Here is a 20,108-nt window from a genome sequence, read left to right as displayed (position 1 = left end):
CTGGCACTACTGGGGACATGACATGTATCTAGCACTACTGAGGACATGATATGTATCTAGCACTACTGGGAACATGATATGTAACTGGCACTACTGGGGACATGATATGTAACTGGCACTACTGGGGACATGATATGTAACTGGCACTACTGGGGACATGACATGTAACAGCACTACTGGGGACATGATATGTATCTAGCACTACTGGGAACATGATATGTAACTGGCACTACTGGGGACATGATATTTAACTGCCACTGAATTTGTGCTAGGAGATGATTGCTTGGCAGTCAAAGTCAGTACCTGAGATATATGCACAAATAAAAAATATTGTGTTTGATGTGTTTATACAACATAAATTCAAGATACAAGAAATATAAAAATATTAATCTGTTATCCAAAATTTGTCTGGTCCCGAGCATTTTGGATAAGGGATACTCAACCTGCAGTAGTTTTACCATGCAATGGCGGCATTCTAATGAATGGAATGTGTTGAATGGTAAACTCTTAATGGTGTTTCGGTGTTCACGCCGCCCCCCCCCAGCCACACTGCAGTACTGCGCGTACATGGCCATACGGAAGATGTTAGTGCACGTGCAAAGAAAGGCTTTTTTTTGCACGTGCCTTCTTCCGATGTCCATCCTTACACGGAACCATCCCCCCAAAAAATGGGACAATCCCGCAAAAATGTGGACAGTTGGGAGGTATGCCTCAGGACCCCACACAGTTCATGTTTTCCAGGTCACCTGTGTATATTTAAAACATGGCAGTTGGTGATGCACAGCGCAGCTGCCGGGTGACCTGGAAAACCTGGCATGTGTGGGGTCCTGAGGGCGGAGTTTGAGACCCCCCTCTATTAGACCATAAGATGGGTGAGGATACAGAGGAGGGAGCCCAGTCCTCTCTGTTGCATCACACTTGTGGTACAGCCGTACATTCTTCTTCCTCCTCCTCCTCCTCAGCAGCTGTATCCTCTCCCTGTGTATCCCAGTGCTGCTGTCTCCTCGCCACACACACACACACACACACACACACACTGCACGTTGTCTGCCATAGATTCCGCAGCTGGGGAGAAAGGAAGATTGCACAGCAGCAGCACAGGGAAGGGGAGAGCTGGGCTGTGGGTACTTCCAGGCTGCAATCCTCTGGGATCTGAGACCAGCATCAGCACGGACGTGGGCAGTGCGATGGTTTGCTACCAAGTTCCTGCTGCGGTGATTCAGCATCCTCGGGCTGGGCATCTATAGGGCAGAGATCCTCTCCCTGGCTGAGACGGTAAGCACCAGTCCTTTCCTTCCATGTCTGCGTGATCCTGGAAACAGACGGATACAACCGTGTTTTCTGTTACGTTAACTGTTGCTGAGTATTTTGTGCTTAAGGTGGGAGACTTGCCCCCGGCGTGAAGGGGTGTACACACGGGCGGCAGGATGGGCGATTTTGACTAAGCGATTTTGCACCATGCCACAGAACGAGACCCCTATTTACTATCATGCAGAGAACCGGAGATTCTGTACTGCCGCGTTTAGCAGTGATCCAGCCAGCGGCATCGTCTCCTCACTGCATTAACCCAGCATGTGCTGGTATCTTGTTAGACATAGTTAATGTGATTTGTAATAGTATTATCATAATAATGGCATTTATATAGCACTTTTCTCCTAATAGGACTCTATTGCTTTACAATTGCTTTTACAGCACCGAATGCAAAGCAAGGCTAACAGCAGATGTTAGCGACAGGCTGAGCAAACCGGTACCAGGCAGCCTAGGTATCTCCTGGGGTTACACCTGGTGCTTCCACACTGCCTGGATAGACATGGGTTAACTGCCTCTTGTCTCAAGTGTTTTCCATCCAGGCCTAGATGCACATTAACCCCTGCCTGCACCAGTAACCACCAGGCTTCCTGGGGGTGCTCAGTGTCCTGTAGTGTCCCCAGGTTGCACGTTGTCTGGTAGATGCCTGCAGAGAGGATCCAGCCACAAGGAAATGGGAGGAACTGTTCCTTTCACTCTCGTGCAAGAACCCAGCTAAATTCCACTAGCAAGCCAGGAAATCAGTCTGGCCGGCCAGCCCCCTGCTCATTAGAACAGAGGCATACTGGCTGGGTGATTATAGAAGTATGTCGGCTAAGTCCCCGTCGGCCTCCTTGTTTTCTGTGCGCATAATTGAGGGAAAAGTTAAGCTACGTGAAATATGAAATGTATTTATTATCTGCTAATGGAACTGTGTAATTGCTCGGCAATGCACAAACTGGCCGTGATCCGCTAAGTGCAGGGCTGGGCATTTGCGGCCCTCCAGATGTTGATGAACTACACATCCCAGGATGCCTTGTATCCGTTTCAGCATGGCCACCTAGCAAAACTAATGCAAAGCATCCTGGGATGTGTAGTTCATCAACATCTGGAGGGCCGCAATTGCTTAGCCCTGGCTTAGTGTGACCCTGGCAGAAATCAGGACAAGTCTGGGGGTTAGTGGGGAAACGTAAGCCTTTGTGCCAAGTGACCTGCATGGTGCGGTACGGTATACACCTGCACTTGTACATACCAGTAACTGATATCTCAACATCTGACGGCCACATGAACTCTTACAGGTAGCTCCAGACCCCGGCCACACCATATAGACCAGTGGTTCCCAACCCTGGTCCTCAAGTACCCCCAACAGTGCACGTTTTCCAGGTCTCCACACAGAATCACAAGTGACCTAATTAGCTCCACCTGTGGGTCTTTTAAAATGTGTCTGAATAATGAGTGCAGCTGCTGGGTGACCTGGAAAACGTGCGTTGTAGGGGGTACTTGAGGACCAGGGTTGGGAACCATTGATATAGACAAACACTGTCCTCGTCTGAGCCAAACTGTCTTGTGATTATTTGTGGTGTGCCTGGAGAACACCGTCTTATTACACTAAATTGGCCGAGACGGTGCTGCCTAGTGGTTACATTCATGTGTGTAGTAATTAGGTCCTTGGAAAACTATTTTCGGTGCATCAGGTGGTCTGCGGGGCCAATTTGTCACCCGCGGCCCTATGAGCTATCGTCTTATTGCCATGTACTGCGTGATTTTGTGCCTATGATTGGAATTGTCTTGGTGGGAAAGTGGTAAGGGCCCGTCCTAGAGAAGGGTGAAAATGTAAAGTTGATTTGGCGTGCGATCACTGGACTGCCATGTTCAGACCCAACTTCACCATCCACACCAGAGAATATAGGCTGGGGGAGGATCTAAGATCCCTCTCTGGTGAAAAAGGCGGCAATGGCTAATTGGGAATGGTAATCGATGGGTTTCCCATCAATGGCGTCACCCCTTGCTTTAGAACCCCAGTGTGCTGTGGACCAATGAGAGGAATGGGACTTTGCGGTAGTGTCAGGGGGCGGAGCTAAGCTCTGCATCCCAGCGCTTTGAAAAAAAACTATTGTCCCTTGGTGGGAAGTCATGAAATCATGTTCTCCCATATTGATGGCAAAATAATTCAACATTGGTCATAGGCCATCAATGATTTTGTCTCCTCGATCCGTACCTGACTTGCACCATTGGGTGTCGAGCAAGGAGTAGCTCAGCAAACTTGATGGTGATTTTAGTCTCTATTGATAATAACTGGCACTAGGGTACTTGGCTAATCATGGCAGACCTCACTGCCGTCCCCTGCATGAGAGCCTATTATTACTGGTGCTATACACAGAAGCAGAGGTGTAACTCTGGGAGGCAATGGAGTCATCTGCTGCTGGGCTCCTGCTCCCAAGGGGCAGCTCTCCTCCCCTGCAAGTTTAAATCAATTCATTGAAAGCCATCGATATTGCTTCTGTGGCTGACTCCCCCTCCTAGTAGGACCATAGACGACAACACTCTCTTTATTTTAAACATGACCTATATACAGTACTCACACACGTGCATATATATATATATATTTATATAAGGTGCTCTGTGTGTGTGTGTGGGGGGGGGGGGGGCACCTATATTTATCTTGCCTCCGGGCAACTGGGACGAACTTACGCCACTGCACAGGAGTGGGTGCTGGGGGTTGCTGTGCTGGATGCAGGGTGTGATGTAACAGTGGTGTGATGTCAGTCCCCCTCTGTATACACCCTATCGCACTGCTGCTCATTATCTCCTGATCAGCACAGGGTGACCACCTCCAGGGCGAGCTGACATTGACACACGCTGTGCATGTAATAAGGCCACAGTTCAGTTTGTAGGCCATCTGCCCGGTGGGGGCTGAGGCTGCTGTGTAGCCCCTGAGTCCTCACGCTGAACAGACACGTTCTAACGGGCCATGGTTTGGAAATGGGAGAGCACAGGGTGGAGGGCAAGACCGGGCAAAGTGGTCAGCGGAGGATAGAACGCTGGCAGACATGGCCACTTAGCTACTGGGATGGGTTCTGAGCGTGGCCGACGTGGTACTGGGACAGGATGCCCCACGCACAGGTTTGATGAGCAGATGTAGTTCCAAATCAGTATGTTTGCATTTTAATGGCCTGAATCAGAGCTGTACACTGCTGGGAGATTATTGCAGAGCCCTGCGATCGTATAGCCGTGGCCCAGACGAGTAAAATCCGCCCAATGCAAATCTGCTAATGACGTACAAATGGATCAATGGTCGCATTCCATCAGCAAATCCATTCGCCATTGACTGATTTCAGGCTGATCGAGGCCGGCACTGATGTCGACCGCCTGCCGTTTTCCTGACTCTTTCAGAGAATGACCGGTGTCCACCCCCAAACGCCAGCTTTCGGTCAGTCAAATGGTTTGCGAAAAAAGAATCACTGATTTTTTGACGCCACTTGTATGTGCATGTGCGCTACAGGGCATGTGCATTCGTTCAATAATCGATAGACTTACGAATTCAGACATCAGCGATCAGTTGTGATGAATAGCCCCCTAAATACATCACTACAATGGAGATTAATGTAGAAGGTCCATATAATAACCTGCTCTGTTTCCAATGTACAAAGATAGGAATGGGTCATTATTGGAAGCTGGGGATGGGGTGAGAACAGTCGCACAGGAGGATTAATGATCAATTTAAACAGGATTGACCCTCATACGCAATATTCCTTTAATAATAGTGTATAGGAAAAAAGGAGGGTGTGCTATCACTGGACACGAATTGACATTGTAGCACAAGAAAGAAAGGATGTCACAGTGTGATGCACCTGGAGAGAAGATTTTTATTAAAATGTAACTTTTATTGAAAGTATCTAAAAAGTAGCGAAGTATGGACACACAATTGACATATTTGACATACACAAAACACAAATGTGATTTAAAAAGGATAATATATCCTAACTCAGTGTGATCCCAGCAGATCTCCCTATTAGAATTAATTTAGTAAATAGTCAGAAACCACTGATGCAGGTAAGTATATATGGGCTAATAGCTCTGGTGGTGAACTGACTAATGTTATCCAATGCCGCATGTGCAATCAATAATGCACTGGTGGGGAATAAATATTGGGTACCCCACAATAATCAAAATTCTAACAAAAAAATGTGACCCACATGAATTGCAGCGGCGGGTCCCTGGTTGACCGCAATCTCACCAATGTCCCTCAGTGTGGACGGCGTCTGATGTGAACTGCCCCTTCACACTCAGAACACGCACCACAACCGAGCCCAGACACAGTTGCGGCTGTTACCCGCTGATAGGCCGGGGCGCTTGTGAGAGGGCGCCGGAGGACCTGTGCCTGTCAGGTGAGCCGGAGACTCGTGGTTTGGACGTCACACGCTGTGTCTCTGACTCGGCGGGCCCAGTGAAGACTGGCGCTCGCTTGGATGCGGTATTGGATGGAACAATTACACAACAAAATGACATTGGTATGTGGGGAATGTATTGGTCCTGATGAAGCTCCCATAGCGAAGCGTACGCTAACCAGTCAGCCTCTGTTGTGACTCCCACCATTCCCCTCCCCACATACCAATGTAATTTTGTTGTGTAATTTTTCCATCCAATACCGCATCCAAGCGAGCGCCAGTATTCACTGTGTGTGGGGGAGGTGTGACTTGTACTGTGGCATGGGGGTGCGATAATATGAGGTGATTTGTACTGTGGTGTCGGGAGGTGTGATAATGTGAGGTGATTGGTGGTGGTGTAGGGAGGTCTGGTTATGAGGGTGATTTTTGGAGTGGTGTAATAATGGGCCTTATTCTAGTTCACTCTTTCTGACAAAATCATTCTTAGGTGGACAAAACCATGTGCACTGCAGGTGTGGTAGATGTTACTTGTGAAGAGAGAATTAGATTTGGGTGGGGTTTTACTTCAAAGCGAGATCTATATTGCAGTGTAAAAATAAAGCAGCCAGTATTTAACCTGCACAGAATCAAAATAACTCACCCAAATCTAATTCTCTCTGCACATTTTACATCTTCCCCCCTGCAGTGCACATGGTTTTGTCCATCTAAGAAGGATTTTGTCAGAGTGAACTAGAATAAGGCCCAATGTGAGGTGATTTGTGGTGGTATGGGGTGATTTGTACTGTGGCGTGGAGAGGTGGGGTGATTTGTGATAATGAGGTGAATTGTACTGTGGCGTGGGGAGGTGTGATAATGTGGGGTGATTTGTACTGTGGCGTGGGGAGGTGTGATAATGTGGGGTGATTTGTACTGTGGCGTGGGGAGGTGTGATAATGTGGGGTGATTTGTACTGTGGCGTGGGGAGGTGTGATAATGTGGGGTGATTTGTACTGTGGCGTGGGGAGGTGTGATAATGTGGGGTGATTTGTACTGTGGCGTGGGGAGGTGTGATAATGTGGGGTGATTTGTACTGTGGCGTGGGGAGGTGTGATAATGTGGGGTGAATTGTACTGTGGCGTGGGGAGGTGTGATAATGTGGGGTGATTTGTACTGTGGCGTGGGGAGGTGTGATAATGTGGGGTGATTTGTACTGTGGCGTGGGGAGGTGTGATAATGTGGGGTGATTTGTACTGTGGCGTGGGGAGGTGTGATAATGTGGGGTGATTTGTACTGTGGCGTGGGGAGGTGTGATAATGTGGGGTGATTTGTACTGTGGCATGGGGAGGTGTGATAATGTGGGGTGATTTGTACTGTGGCGTGGGGAGGTGTGATAATGTGGGGTGATTTGTACTGTGGCGTGGGGAGGTGTGATAATGTGGGGTGATTTGTACTGTGGCGTGGGGAGGTGTGATAATGTGGGGTGATTTGTACTGTGGCTTGGGGAGGTGTGATAATGTGGGGTGATTTGTACTGTGGCGTGGGGAGGTGTGATAATGTGGGGTGATTTGTACTGTGGCATGGGGAGGTGTGATAATGTGGGGTGATTTGTGGTGTAGAATTTGGTGAAGCCATCTGTATGCAGGCTGGGACTTTGCTTCATAGGATCACAAATTATTTCCCCTTTCTGAAACATGTGCCATTCCTATATTAGTAATAATAATATAATAATAATAATCAGGGCACACCATAAGAACCGTGCAGTGTAAGTTTGCGTATTCTGGGAACAGCTCAGATCGTTATACCTGTAGAATAATGGAGGACGCAGGATTAGCAGAGGATGAAGTATTTTGCTGTGTCTTGATGGCAAACGATGGTAGTGTGGAGATGAGGTTGGGGGGAAATTGTCATTATGTCCCTGTGCACAAGTTAAGAGCACGCCTACAGTATCCGTCACTACATGGGAACAAGGGCACTGCTACCTGGAAGAAAGAGGGCACTGACAGAGGGTGTGGTGAGACCCAGTCTGTAATATGGACACCATCCCACCAGACACAGGACTAATGGGAAATGCAGTGTGTAGCATTGGCAGAATGACCAGGCCACACCTCTGTCTGTGTAGACCTTGGCGTGTGGTCATTGACGGGTCATCTCTATGAATATACCCTATGCATGGTGCATAGGAGGCCTGGAGGACGTGCATAATGCAACGCTCCCTTACATTTGCCTCGGCCCCTGCTCTGTCACCGGGACTTGCGTACAGACTATTGATTTAGCTGAAGGATCAATGCAAACAGCAGATATAACTCTGCGCTTTATTTTGCCCATTCAATATATGAGCCTGGGGGCTCCACTGACCTCGCTGTCACACAGCGGGATTTCCTCATGTGGGGCATAGATCAATACCGATCCCCACTTCTCCTGCCGGGCTCCTGGGTACTGGTGCCTGGCCCACGCTACGGTGTGCAGAATAATCATGTATTACAATTAGCCATGAATACAGCACTCTTCTCCGGTATCTGGCTGATATAAGGTTTTTGTTTATTTTAAATTTCCCCTCAATTTTTTGGACTTTTTCATACTTCCTTTGAACTCTGATTGGAAACGATAAAGTTCCTGACCAGGAACTATGGGGAGTGAATCGCTATCCTACTTGGGGACCCATGTCGACATTGACACCCACAAAAACTCACAGTATGGCAACCTTTTTTTTTCATGTCGATCTTTTCATGTATCAAGCTTTTGTCAATGTTGACATTTTGAATGTTGACTGTCTACCTAGACACTTTAAACCTTTCAATCCACACCCTTTTCCTCAATAGGACTGAAGACTGGTACCTACAGAGCCTATTTTTTGGGATTAGGATTTGTGGAATCCCCAGGGCAACTTGTAGGGGTCACTAACAATAAAATTGGCAATTTGATATTATTATATGTAAGGTGATGCCAAACTGGGCTCCTCGCTACAAAAAGGACATTATAGACCTGGAAAGAGTCCAGAGAAGGGCAACCAAGCTAATAACAGGGTTGGCGTCATTAATCGATGAGGACAGACTAGCCAAATTAGGAATCTTTACACTGGAAAAGAGACAATTAATGTCAGACCACACATATTACCCGGTATGTTGCCGTTTATGTGCAGTCTGAAAGGTCGAGAGTTAATTTATCGTTTCCAAAAAACGGTATTTTTAAATGGTAAAAAAGCAGGGCCCTTCCCATTTCAGACCTTTTTATTTTTGCAGTGCAGTGAATATTAATGAGCAGGTCCCCGCCACCTGCATATGGAATGAGTAGGACCCGCTCATTCCATATGCAGGGGGGGGGACCCGCTCATTAAATATTCACTGCACGGAACGGGTCCTGCTCATTCCATATGCAGGGGGCGGGGATTCGCTCATGAAATTTTCACTGTGCTGGGTCCCTCTCATTAGATATGCACAGAGCGGGGGGGTTTAACCTGCGTTGATCCATTTTAAGAAACGTTTTAAATACTAGGTCTAAGCAGGTTTTGCAGTGTGAACGCAGCATAAGAGGAGACATGCTTATATATATGCAAATATATCAGGGGACAATATAAAGAACTGTCCAACGCCCTATTTACTGTGAGGTCGGAGACCAGGACGCGTGGGCATGCGCTCAGGCTGGAGGAGAGAGGATTCCGTACCCTTAGAAGGAAAGGCTTTTTTTACGGTCAGGCAGACACAATAATTACATTTACATTAAGGTTGGACAAAAACATCCAGGGGTAGAATCGATAAACCTAATTTAGCCCAAAGTGGAATTTAAATTAAATAAAAAAAAAAAGGTTGGACTTGATGGACACACGCGTCTTCTTTCAGCCTAAACTTCTAGGTTACTATGTTACCATGTTGTTATTATCCTGTGATGATATAGTGCCACAAGGGATCTGTAACGCCAAGTTACAGAGTACATAAACCAGGGTTGCCGACCCTCCCGGAATTTCCGGGAGTGTCCCGAAAATCGGGTACCCCCTCCCGGCCCCCGGAAGGGTGGGCAACCCTCCCGGATTCAGGGGGGACCCCCGCTGACCCCCGGATCGCGGCATTAAAATGCCGCAATCCTCGGGTCTCAGAGGAGGGGGCGGAGCTAAAACGGCACAATCTCGTCATTTTAGCCCCGCCCCCTCCATGGAGATCCCTGAATTCGGTGCTTTTAACAGTATGGGGGCGGGGCTTAGTGATGTCACTCGTAAGCCCCGCCCCCTGAGCGGCTGCTGAAACTCTCCTCTCCGGGCTTCTCCCGGAGAGGAGAATGTTAAAGTCGGCAACCCTGACATAAACAATCACAATGTGCCCACAGTGCCCACCCCCATGCTGGTGCTGTAGCTACAGGATGTGTGGTGCCCTGTTGGTAATCTCTCTGTCTAGTGCCCGGACAGGACATACCCCATACCAGGACATTCTTCACAGGGAGGAAGATTCAGGGGAAATTTGAGGAAGAATTACTTCACAGAAAGAATAGTAGATAAGTGGAATAGCCTCCCATCAGAGGTGGTAGAGGCAAATACAGTAGAGCAATTTAAACATGCTTGGGATAGGCATATTGATATCCTTACAAAGAAATAAGGATCAAATATGACACATTTGTTGGTAAGCTGCTCAATGAGAGGTGATGAGAGAGACGCCTTGACGTACGGCCTGGGGGCTTAGCCCTGTATCTACAGATATATGCAACCAAGATCTCTGTATTATCTGATTATTATGTAGATATTTCTCACTCAAATGTGCAATTTGGATACAAAATATTTTTTTCCTAAGGATCAAATATGGTTTGAGGTAACATGTTTAAAAAAGGGGTAGACTAGATGGGCCAACTGGTTTTTATCTGCCGTCACATTCTATGTTTCTATACCCACCATGGCGGGCCACCCCTGTGATCTGTACTGTCCCGCCTGAATCAGGACCGTTTGTTCTTGGTTTTGGTAACGTCAGCAGTTCTGTAATGAAGTACGGTCTCGTCTGCTGAGGGCTGCACTAGGTATCTGCAGACATTGCTGCTGCGTAATAATAGGCGCTATCATGCTAAGACTTGTAGTGTCACAAGGAAGAACGGAAACTGCAGGTGTACACTGAAATAACTAAGAATACTGACGGAACAATTCATGGCATCCCATGAATCCATTCCCCTTTTAATGCATGCCAGTGTCCGGTTTGTTTTTGCTGCTGCACATGAGCAGTGAGCACTATTACCTAATTTATCATCTATGATGACCCCAAGTCCTTCTCTGCAGCAGCATTCCCTATAATAACTCCATGTAGCCTATAAGTAGCTTGTTCATTTTTGTTCCCATAATGAATTATTTTACATATTTCTGCATTTTCCACCTTTCCAGTTTATTTAGGTCACTTTGTAGTGTTTCCACATCCTCTCCGGAGTTAATTTCCTTACTCAATTTTGTGTCGTCCCCAATGGATGCTGGTTGATGATGGGGTGTTTTCTATTCTTTACCAGGGTGCCCTATATCTGTTACATCTAAATATTAGCTTTATTGTCGCTCCCTAGAGCATTCCAGGTGGGATAATGTCATTCGGGGATGGATCATATGGTCGACCTAAAGATGGTCGACAGTCACTAGGTCAACATACTGCAATGTCGACATGAGTCTAGGTTGACATGGGACAAGGTCGACACAAGCATTAGATTGACATGGTCTAAGTCGACAGTCAAAAGGTCGACATGGGGTTTTGACCCGAATGTCGACATGGACACAGGATTTAGTGCACCGCTTCCGCTGGCCATGCTTTGGGCACTATTTTATTCTCCCGCCACGCCCTAGTGGATGGTAGGGCATGGAATACCGCCTGTCGGCACATGTCGGCTCCAAAAAAAAGTTTTAAACCCCATGTCGTCCTTTTGACTGTCGACCTAGACCATGTCAACCTAATGGTTGTGTCGACCTAACGAACTGTCGACCTTGTCCCATGTTGACCCAGACCCATGTCGACCTTATGACTGTCGACCAACCGACCCCCCCCCCCCCCCTCCGCTGCTTCCGTTCTTCATTTAGGAGTTCCCTTTGAGTTGTGGCTGATAATTGGGAGATAAGAGTCTCCCTCATGACGACAGTAATCTCCAGTTTAGTGTCGAGAGCCTTCACTCTTCAGTAACGAGCGTCAGTAACCACATGACTGACTTATGGTCATTGACAAATCTGCTGCTGTGCGCAGTTCAGCAACACGTTCCAGACCAGCGGAGAGAAGCGCGCATGTGCGGAGCGAGGGGGCAGCTTGCACGTTTCCACCATAGAATAAGACTAGGTACCTGGGCCTGATGCCAGGTGCGTATATTCAGCGAGTGACATGGGGACTCCGCGGTGGGTGAGACAGTCACAAAAAAAATCATGACTATGCCACGAAAATCAGGACAGTTGGGAGGTATGGTTTCACAAATGAATACAATATTTTACCCAACATTTCCTAATTTAAAATATACAGTATAGAGGGCCTGCTCTGGTGTGACCGGCCCCCGGTGTATTCGCACCGGGGACCAATGTTTTGGCTCCGCGCATGTGTATGTGCGCATGTGCAGGGCAGCTGTGTGGGTGCCTTCAACTTACACATTCGCCGAGGTGTTCACATAGGGCAGGTGGGATGGAGGTGGGCAGGGGGCTGTCGCATGGGGACGCCCAAAAACTGTGGGTGCGCCCAGTAAAACACTGGGCATTCCATTGCGAACACAGGACATCAGCCGCCTGCCCAGTTCTTGGACCAGAATCGGGCAGGCAGTCAAGACTGACTTATATTTGCGAACAGGGGGACAAAAATCATTTGATGGTCAGCAACCATCGAAAGTTTTTGCCCCCATGCGACCCCTGCAAATGGATGTTCGCACGGCAGCGATGGGGCATTTTCTTGCCAGGCAGGTGGCGTTAGATGGCTCGCTAAACAGCAAATTTATGTTGCTTAGAATCAGGCCCAGAGTGTACTTGGGTAAGTACAAAGCTTTCACAAAGTATAGAATATACTAGTAAGCCCATTCAAAGCAAAAGCTTCGAAAGCCAGTCTTCTACCTTCTGTGTTTGTGCATGTGTGAGAAAGAGATGTATTGTCACTCTCTGCAAGCAGATGGCAGTGTTTCAGAGACTCACGGACACTGCTGATGGGGTGGGCACTGCGCTCAATTAGGCCCCACCTCCTTGCAGCATGATGTTGTGATTCGTGAAGTATGGGGTCAGCGCTTATGATACTGGCCCTGCCCCCTTACTGTGGCCAGTGTAGCCAGACCAAATCATATTGGCATACCTCCCAACTTCCAGGGAGATAGAGGAGGGACAGAATGATGCGCGCCGAAAATTTCAGGGGCGTGGCCTAATTTCAGGGTGTGGTCTATACCAGGGGCTGGCTGGCAAAGTTTAGCCTGGGTGGCATGCACAAAGGACAGGCCCATGAGTGGCAGTCCATCCTCCGCCTCTCAATTTCAAATATACATGCAATGCTGGCTCTCACATACATATAGCCCCACACTCCTATATACACCGTCACTCTCATACATACATATACCGGCACTCTCATTCATTCATTCATACATACATACATACATACATACATACATACATACATACATACATACACACACACTGCTGCTCTCATACATACATACATACATACATACATACATACATACATACATACATACATTGCTGCTCTCATACATACATACATACATACATACATACACTGCTGCTCTCATACATACATACATACATACATACATACATACAATGCTGCTCTCATACATACATAGCTGCTCTCATACATACATACATACATACATACATTGCTGCTCTCATACATACATACATACATACATACATACATACATACATACATACATACACTGCTGCTCTCATACATACATACATACATACATACATACATACATACATACAATGCTGCTCTCATACATACATAGCTGCTCTCATTCATTCATACATACATACATACATACATACATACATACATACATACACACACACACACACACACACACACACACACACACACACACACACTGCTGCTCTCATACATACATAGCTGCTCTCATTCATTCATACATACATACATACACACACTGCTGCTCTCATACATACACACATACATACATACATACATACATACATACATACATACATTGCTGCTCTCATACATACATACATACATACATACATACACTGCTGCTCTCATACATACATACATACATACATACATACATACAATGCTGCTCTCATACATACATAGCTGCTCTCATACATACATACATACATACATACATACATAGCTGCTCTCATACATACATACATACATACATACATACATACATTGCTGCTCTCATACATACATACATACATACATACACTGCTGCTCACATACATACATACATACATACATACAATGCTGCTCTCATACATACATACATACATACATAGCTGCTCTCATACATACATAGCTGCTTTCATTCATACATACATACATACATACATACACACACTGCTGCTCTCATACATACATAGCTGCTCTCATTCATTCATACATACATACATACATACACACACTGCTGCTCTCATACATACATACATACATACATACATACATACATTGCTGCTCTCATACATACATACATACATACATACACACACTGCTGCTCACATACATACATACATACATACATACATACATACATACATACAATGCTGCTCTCATACATACATAGCTGCTCTCATACATACATACATACATACATTGCTGCTCTCATACATACATACATACATACACTGCTGCTCACATACATACATACATACATACATACATACATACAATGCTGCTCTCATACAAACATACATAGCTGCTCTCATACATACATACATAGCTGCTTACATACATACATACACACACTGCTGCTCTCATACATACATAGCTGCTCACATACATACATACATACATACATACACACTGCTGCTCTCATACATACATACATACATACATACATAGCTGCTCACATACATACATACATACATACATACATACATTGCTGCTCTCATACATACATACATACATACATACATACATACACTGCTGCTCTCATACATACATACATACATACATACATACACACACTGCTGCTCTCATACATACATACATACATAGCTGCTCTCATACATACATACATACATACATACATACATACATACATTGCTGCTCTCATACATACATACATACATACACTGCTGCTCACATACATACATACATACATACATACATACATACATACAATGCTGCTCTCATACAAACGTACATAGCTGCTCTCATGCATACATAGCTGCTTACATACATACATACACACACTGCTGCTCTCATACATACATAGCTGCTCACATACATACATACATACATACATACACACACACTGCTGCTCTCATACATACATACATACATAGCTGCTCTCATACATACATACATACATACATACATACATACATTGCTGCTCTCATACATACATACATACATACACTGCTGCTCTCATACATACATACATACATACATACATACATACATACATTGCTGCTCTCATACATACATACATACATACACTGCTGCTCTCATACATACATACATACATACATACATACATACAATGCTGCTCTCATACATACATAGCTGCTCTCATTTATTCATACATACATACATACATACACACACACACTGCTGCTCTCATACATACATAGCTGCTCTCATTCATTCATTCATACATACATACATACATACATACATACATACACACACTGCTGCTCACATACATACATACATACATACATACATTGCTGCTCTCATACATACATACATACATACATACATACATACACTGCTGCTCTCATACATACATACATACATACATACATACATACAATGCTGCTCTCATACATACATAGCTGCTCTCATACATACATACATACATACATAGCTGCTCACATACATACATACATACATTGCTGCTCTCATACATACATACATACATACATACACTGCTGCTCACATACATACATACATACATACATACAATGCTGCTCTCATACATACATACATAGCTGCTCTCATACATACATAGCTGCTTTCATTCATACATACATACATACATACATACATACACACACTGCTGCTCTCATACATACAAAGCTGCTCACATACATACATACATACATACATACATACATACACACATACACACACTGCTGCTCTCATACATACATACATACATACATACATACATACATACATACATTGTTGCTCTCATACATACATACATACATACATACACACACACACTGCTGCTCTCATACATACATACATACATACATACAATGCTGCTCTCATACATACATACATACATACATACATACATACATACATTGCTGCTCTCATACATACATACATACATACATACATACATACACTGCTGCTCACATACATACATACATACATACATACAATGCTGCTCTCATACAAACATACATAGCTGCTCTCATACATACATAGCTGCTTACATACATACATACACACACTGCTGCTCTCATACATACATAGCTGCTCACATACATACATACATACATACATACATACATACACACTGCTGCTCTCATACATACATACATAGCTGCTCTCATACATACATACATACATACATACATACATACATACATACATACATACATTGCTGCTCTCATACATACATACATACATACATACACTGCTGCTCTCATACATACATACATACATACATACATACAATGCTGCTCTCATACATACATACAATGCTGCTCTCATACATACATAGCTGCTCTCATACATACATACATTGCATATGATGTTAGAGCTGTGGGGGACACGTCGGCTATGGCTGATCGCTGCTGGAACCATTCGCTCCTGTCTATGTAATACAACTTGCTAATTGCTTTCCGGTTGACAAGAGGCAGATTGATCCATGTGTTCATGTTACTGTACACCAAATCCTGGCCCCGCCATCTGCAAGTGTCCGTAGAAATGAACATTCATCAGACCGGGAGACGGGTTTCCAATGTTTCCCAGCTGAGGGTTAGTGATCCAGACCCCGCTGTAGTCGCCATGTCCAGTTCTCCGAAGCCAACAACACGACATGGGGTATTTCATGCCCTGCCATCCACTAGGGCGTGGGGGGAGAATTTAATAGTGAAGCGCGCATACGCGGTGTACATGTTGACTATGTTGACATTTGGAACAAAAAAAGTGAAAAACCCATGTCGTCCTTGTGACTGTCGACCTAATGATTGTGTCAACCATGTGGACCGTAAAGCATGTCGACCTATTTCACGTGTCACCATCAGTGGTTGACCCAATAACCTATATACACACAGAACGGCGGCTCCCTGGGGTGTTCTGTGCTTTACACAACATTCTCTTGTTGTGCTGGCAAATCCTAGAATATCGGCCTTTTCTGACATCCTCCTTTCATGGGAAAAGTCCCTTAGATCACATCTCTTCTCAATTCTGTCTGCACAATAACTGGTGCTCTTGACCATGGGGATTATTCAGGTTCATACACAAAGGCAAATTCACTCTCTAATGGACATAACCATGCTGCACTGCAGGGGGGCAGATGTAACGTGTAGAGAGAGTTCGGTACTTATGTAGTATCTGGGCTGCCGATTTTGTGATTGTATGCCTTACCTTAAGGCATACAATCAGATGCGATGCGATGCGATTCGATGCGATTTTGCATAGGATTCAATGTTAAGAAGGTCCTGTTCATTTCCCCACTATCCAAGTGGGCATAGAGTTGATTTTATATAGCGTGGAGAGCCCCGCGAGGGGACGCATATTTCTTAAAAAGTATTCTGTGTCCCCTCGCGGGGCTCGCTACGCTCGCCACGCTTCGGGCTCGGTGGCTCGCTACGCTCGCCACAGGTTTATATCCAACTCCATGCCCACTTGGATAGTGGGGAAAGGAAAAGGACCCCTTTTTCCCATTAAATTCTATGTTAAAATGGACTCAGACCATTTTAACATTGAATCCTATGGAAAAATCTTGACCATCGCATCACATACGATTTGGTCGCATGCGATGCGATACGATGCGATGCGATACGATCCGATTTCTAAATCGGCAGCCCAGATACTACATAAGTACCGAGAGTTCAATTTGGGTGGTGTTTGTACTTCAAACTAATATCTATACCGCAGTGTAAAAATAAAGCCGCCAGTATTTACCCCAAACAAAACAAAATAACTCACCCAAATCTAAAGGTGGCCATACATCTACAGATCGATTGTCAGATCTGGCTGGTTGGAACAAAAACCTGGGTACTTGTGGAGTATCACGGCTCCCATCGTATGGCATCGTATGCCATATGTAGTGGCATACGATGGCATGCGATGCGATGTTTTACCGATTTTTGAGCATTTTTGCTCAAAAATCGTATGCCATCGCATGGCATCGTATGCCATATGTAGTGGCATACGATGTCATACGATGCGATACGATGTTTTACCGATTTTTGAGCATTTTTGCTCAAAAATCGTATGCCATCGCATGGCATCGTATGCCATATGTAGTGGCATACGATGTCATACAATGCGATACGATGTTTTACCGATTTTTGAGCAAAAATGGTCAAAAATCGGTAAAACATCGGATAACATCGTATGCCATATGTAGTGGCATACGATGTCATACGATGCGATACGATGTTTTACCGATTTTTGCGCAAAAATGGTGAAAAATCGGTAAAACATCGCATGGCATTGTATGCCATCGATGCGATACGATGTTTTACCGATTTTTGAGCCATTTTAGCTCAAAAATCGTATGCGATCGCATCGGATGCCATACGATGGCATCCGATGCGATGCGATGGCACCCGATTTTGCACTGAAATGCATCAGAATGCATTGAAATGTGTATTAAAGTAGTGAAATGCCCCCAAATGCCATTTTTCATAGTGCACCACCCCCACTATCAACGTCAACCCGAAGCGTGGCGAGCGCAGCGAGCCCGCGAGGGGCGGCGGTACGCGTCCTACGACCTTTTCATACCCCCACTATCCACGTCGGCGTGGAGTTGAGAATAGAATAGTGTGGCGAGCGGACGCAGATACCTGTAAAGCCCGCGAGGAGACGCGTATAGCTGTGAAGGTATCCGCGTCCCCTCGCGGGGCTCGCTGCGCTCGCCACGCTTCGGGCTCGGTGGCTCGCTGCGCTCGCCACACTATTCTATTCTCAACTCCACGCCGACGTGGATAGTGGGGGTATGAAAAGGTCGTAGGACGCGTAACGCCGCCCCTCGCGGGCTCGCTGCGCTCGCCACGCTTCGGGTTGACGTTGATAGTGGGGGTGGTGCACTATGAAAAATGGCATTTGGGGGCATTTCACTACTTTAATACACATTTCAATGCATTCTGATGCATTTCAGTGCAAAATCGGGTGCCATCGCATCGGATTTTTGAGCTAAAATGGCTCAAAAATCGGTAAAACATCGTATCGCATCGATGGCATACGATGCCATGCGATGTTTTACCGATTTTTCACCATTTTTGCTCAAAAATCGGTAAAACATCGTATGCCACTACATATAGCATACGATGTTATCCGATGTTTTACCGATTTTTCACCATTTTTGCTCAAAAATCGGTAAAACATCGTATCGCATCGTATGACATCGTATGCCACTACATATGGCATACGATGTTATCCGATGTTTTACCGATTTTTGACCATTTTTGCTCAGAAATCGGTAAAACATCGTATGACATCGTATGCCACTACATATGGCATACGATGTTATGCGATGGCATACGATTTTTGAGCTAAAATAGTCAAAAATCGGTAAAACATCGCATCGCATCGTATGCCATCGTATGCCACATGCGATGCGATGCGATTTTTAGCATACGATCTGCATACGATGCAGGTCGTGGGAGCCGTGATACTCCACAAGTACCAAAACCTGGTTATGGATGAGTGACAGTTTTTGGCAGTTTTCCAGCATTTCAAAGCAAATGGTCAACTGTCATTTGCCCTCATCCATTACCAGGATTTTGTTCCAACCAGCCCGATCTGACAATCGATCTGTAGATGTATGGCCAGCTTTACTCTCTCTGCACATGTTACATCTGCCCCCCCCCCCCCCCCCCCCCCTGCAGTGCATATGGTTTTGTCCATTAGAGAGTGAATTTGCCTTTGCATGTGAACCAGAATAACCCCCCATGTCCATATGCGTTCATGTATTCAGTCACTGCCACAAGATTTCCGGATTATAAATTGGCTATGCGCATACAGCTTGTGCGTGCGCATATGCGCAGTTCTGTAACCCGTGATGTCCTCATCTGACAGCTCCTGTCTTCCTGACAGCAAGATGCTGCAGACGGATGGGAGGATGAGGAATTTTAATAAGACAAATCCCAAGGTGTCA

At 45.5% G+C, this 20,108-nt stretch overlaps 1 protein-coding gene across 3 annotated transcripts in view; it reads left to right on the top strand.

The window, feature by feature from the left end:
- The window catches only part of OSBPL5 (oxysterol binding protein like 5), an 88,310-nt gene that overhangs the window by 9,481 nt on the left and 58,721 nt on the right, over positions 1-20,108 (top strand). Inside the window, exon 1 of one of the 3 annotated variants that reach the window (XM_083163934.1) lies at positions 874-1,275. The exons of the other annotated variants lie outside the window; for them this stretch is intronic. The gene's annotated coding sequence lies outside the window, so the exon portion shown is untranslated. Of the gene's footprint in view, positions 1-873; positions 1,276-20,108 lie in introns of those variants that run through there. 3 annotated transcript variants of the gene reach the window in all.

The sequence above is a fragment of the Crinia signifera genome, chromosome 11 (assembly GCF_055691185.1).
Source record: "Crinia signifera chromosome 11, ASM5569118v1, whole genome shotgun sequence".
Taxonomy (NCBI): domain Eukaryota; kingdom Metazoa; phylum Chordata; class Amphibia; order Anura; family Myobatrachidae; genus Crinia; species Crinia signifera.
Note: the sequence above shows the minus strand (reverse complement) of the source record. Positions and strands in the feature narration are given on the sequence as shown.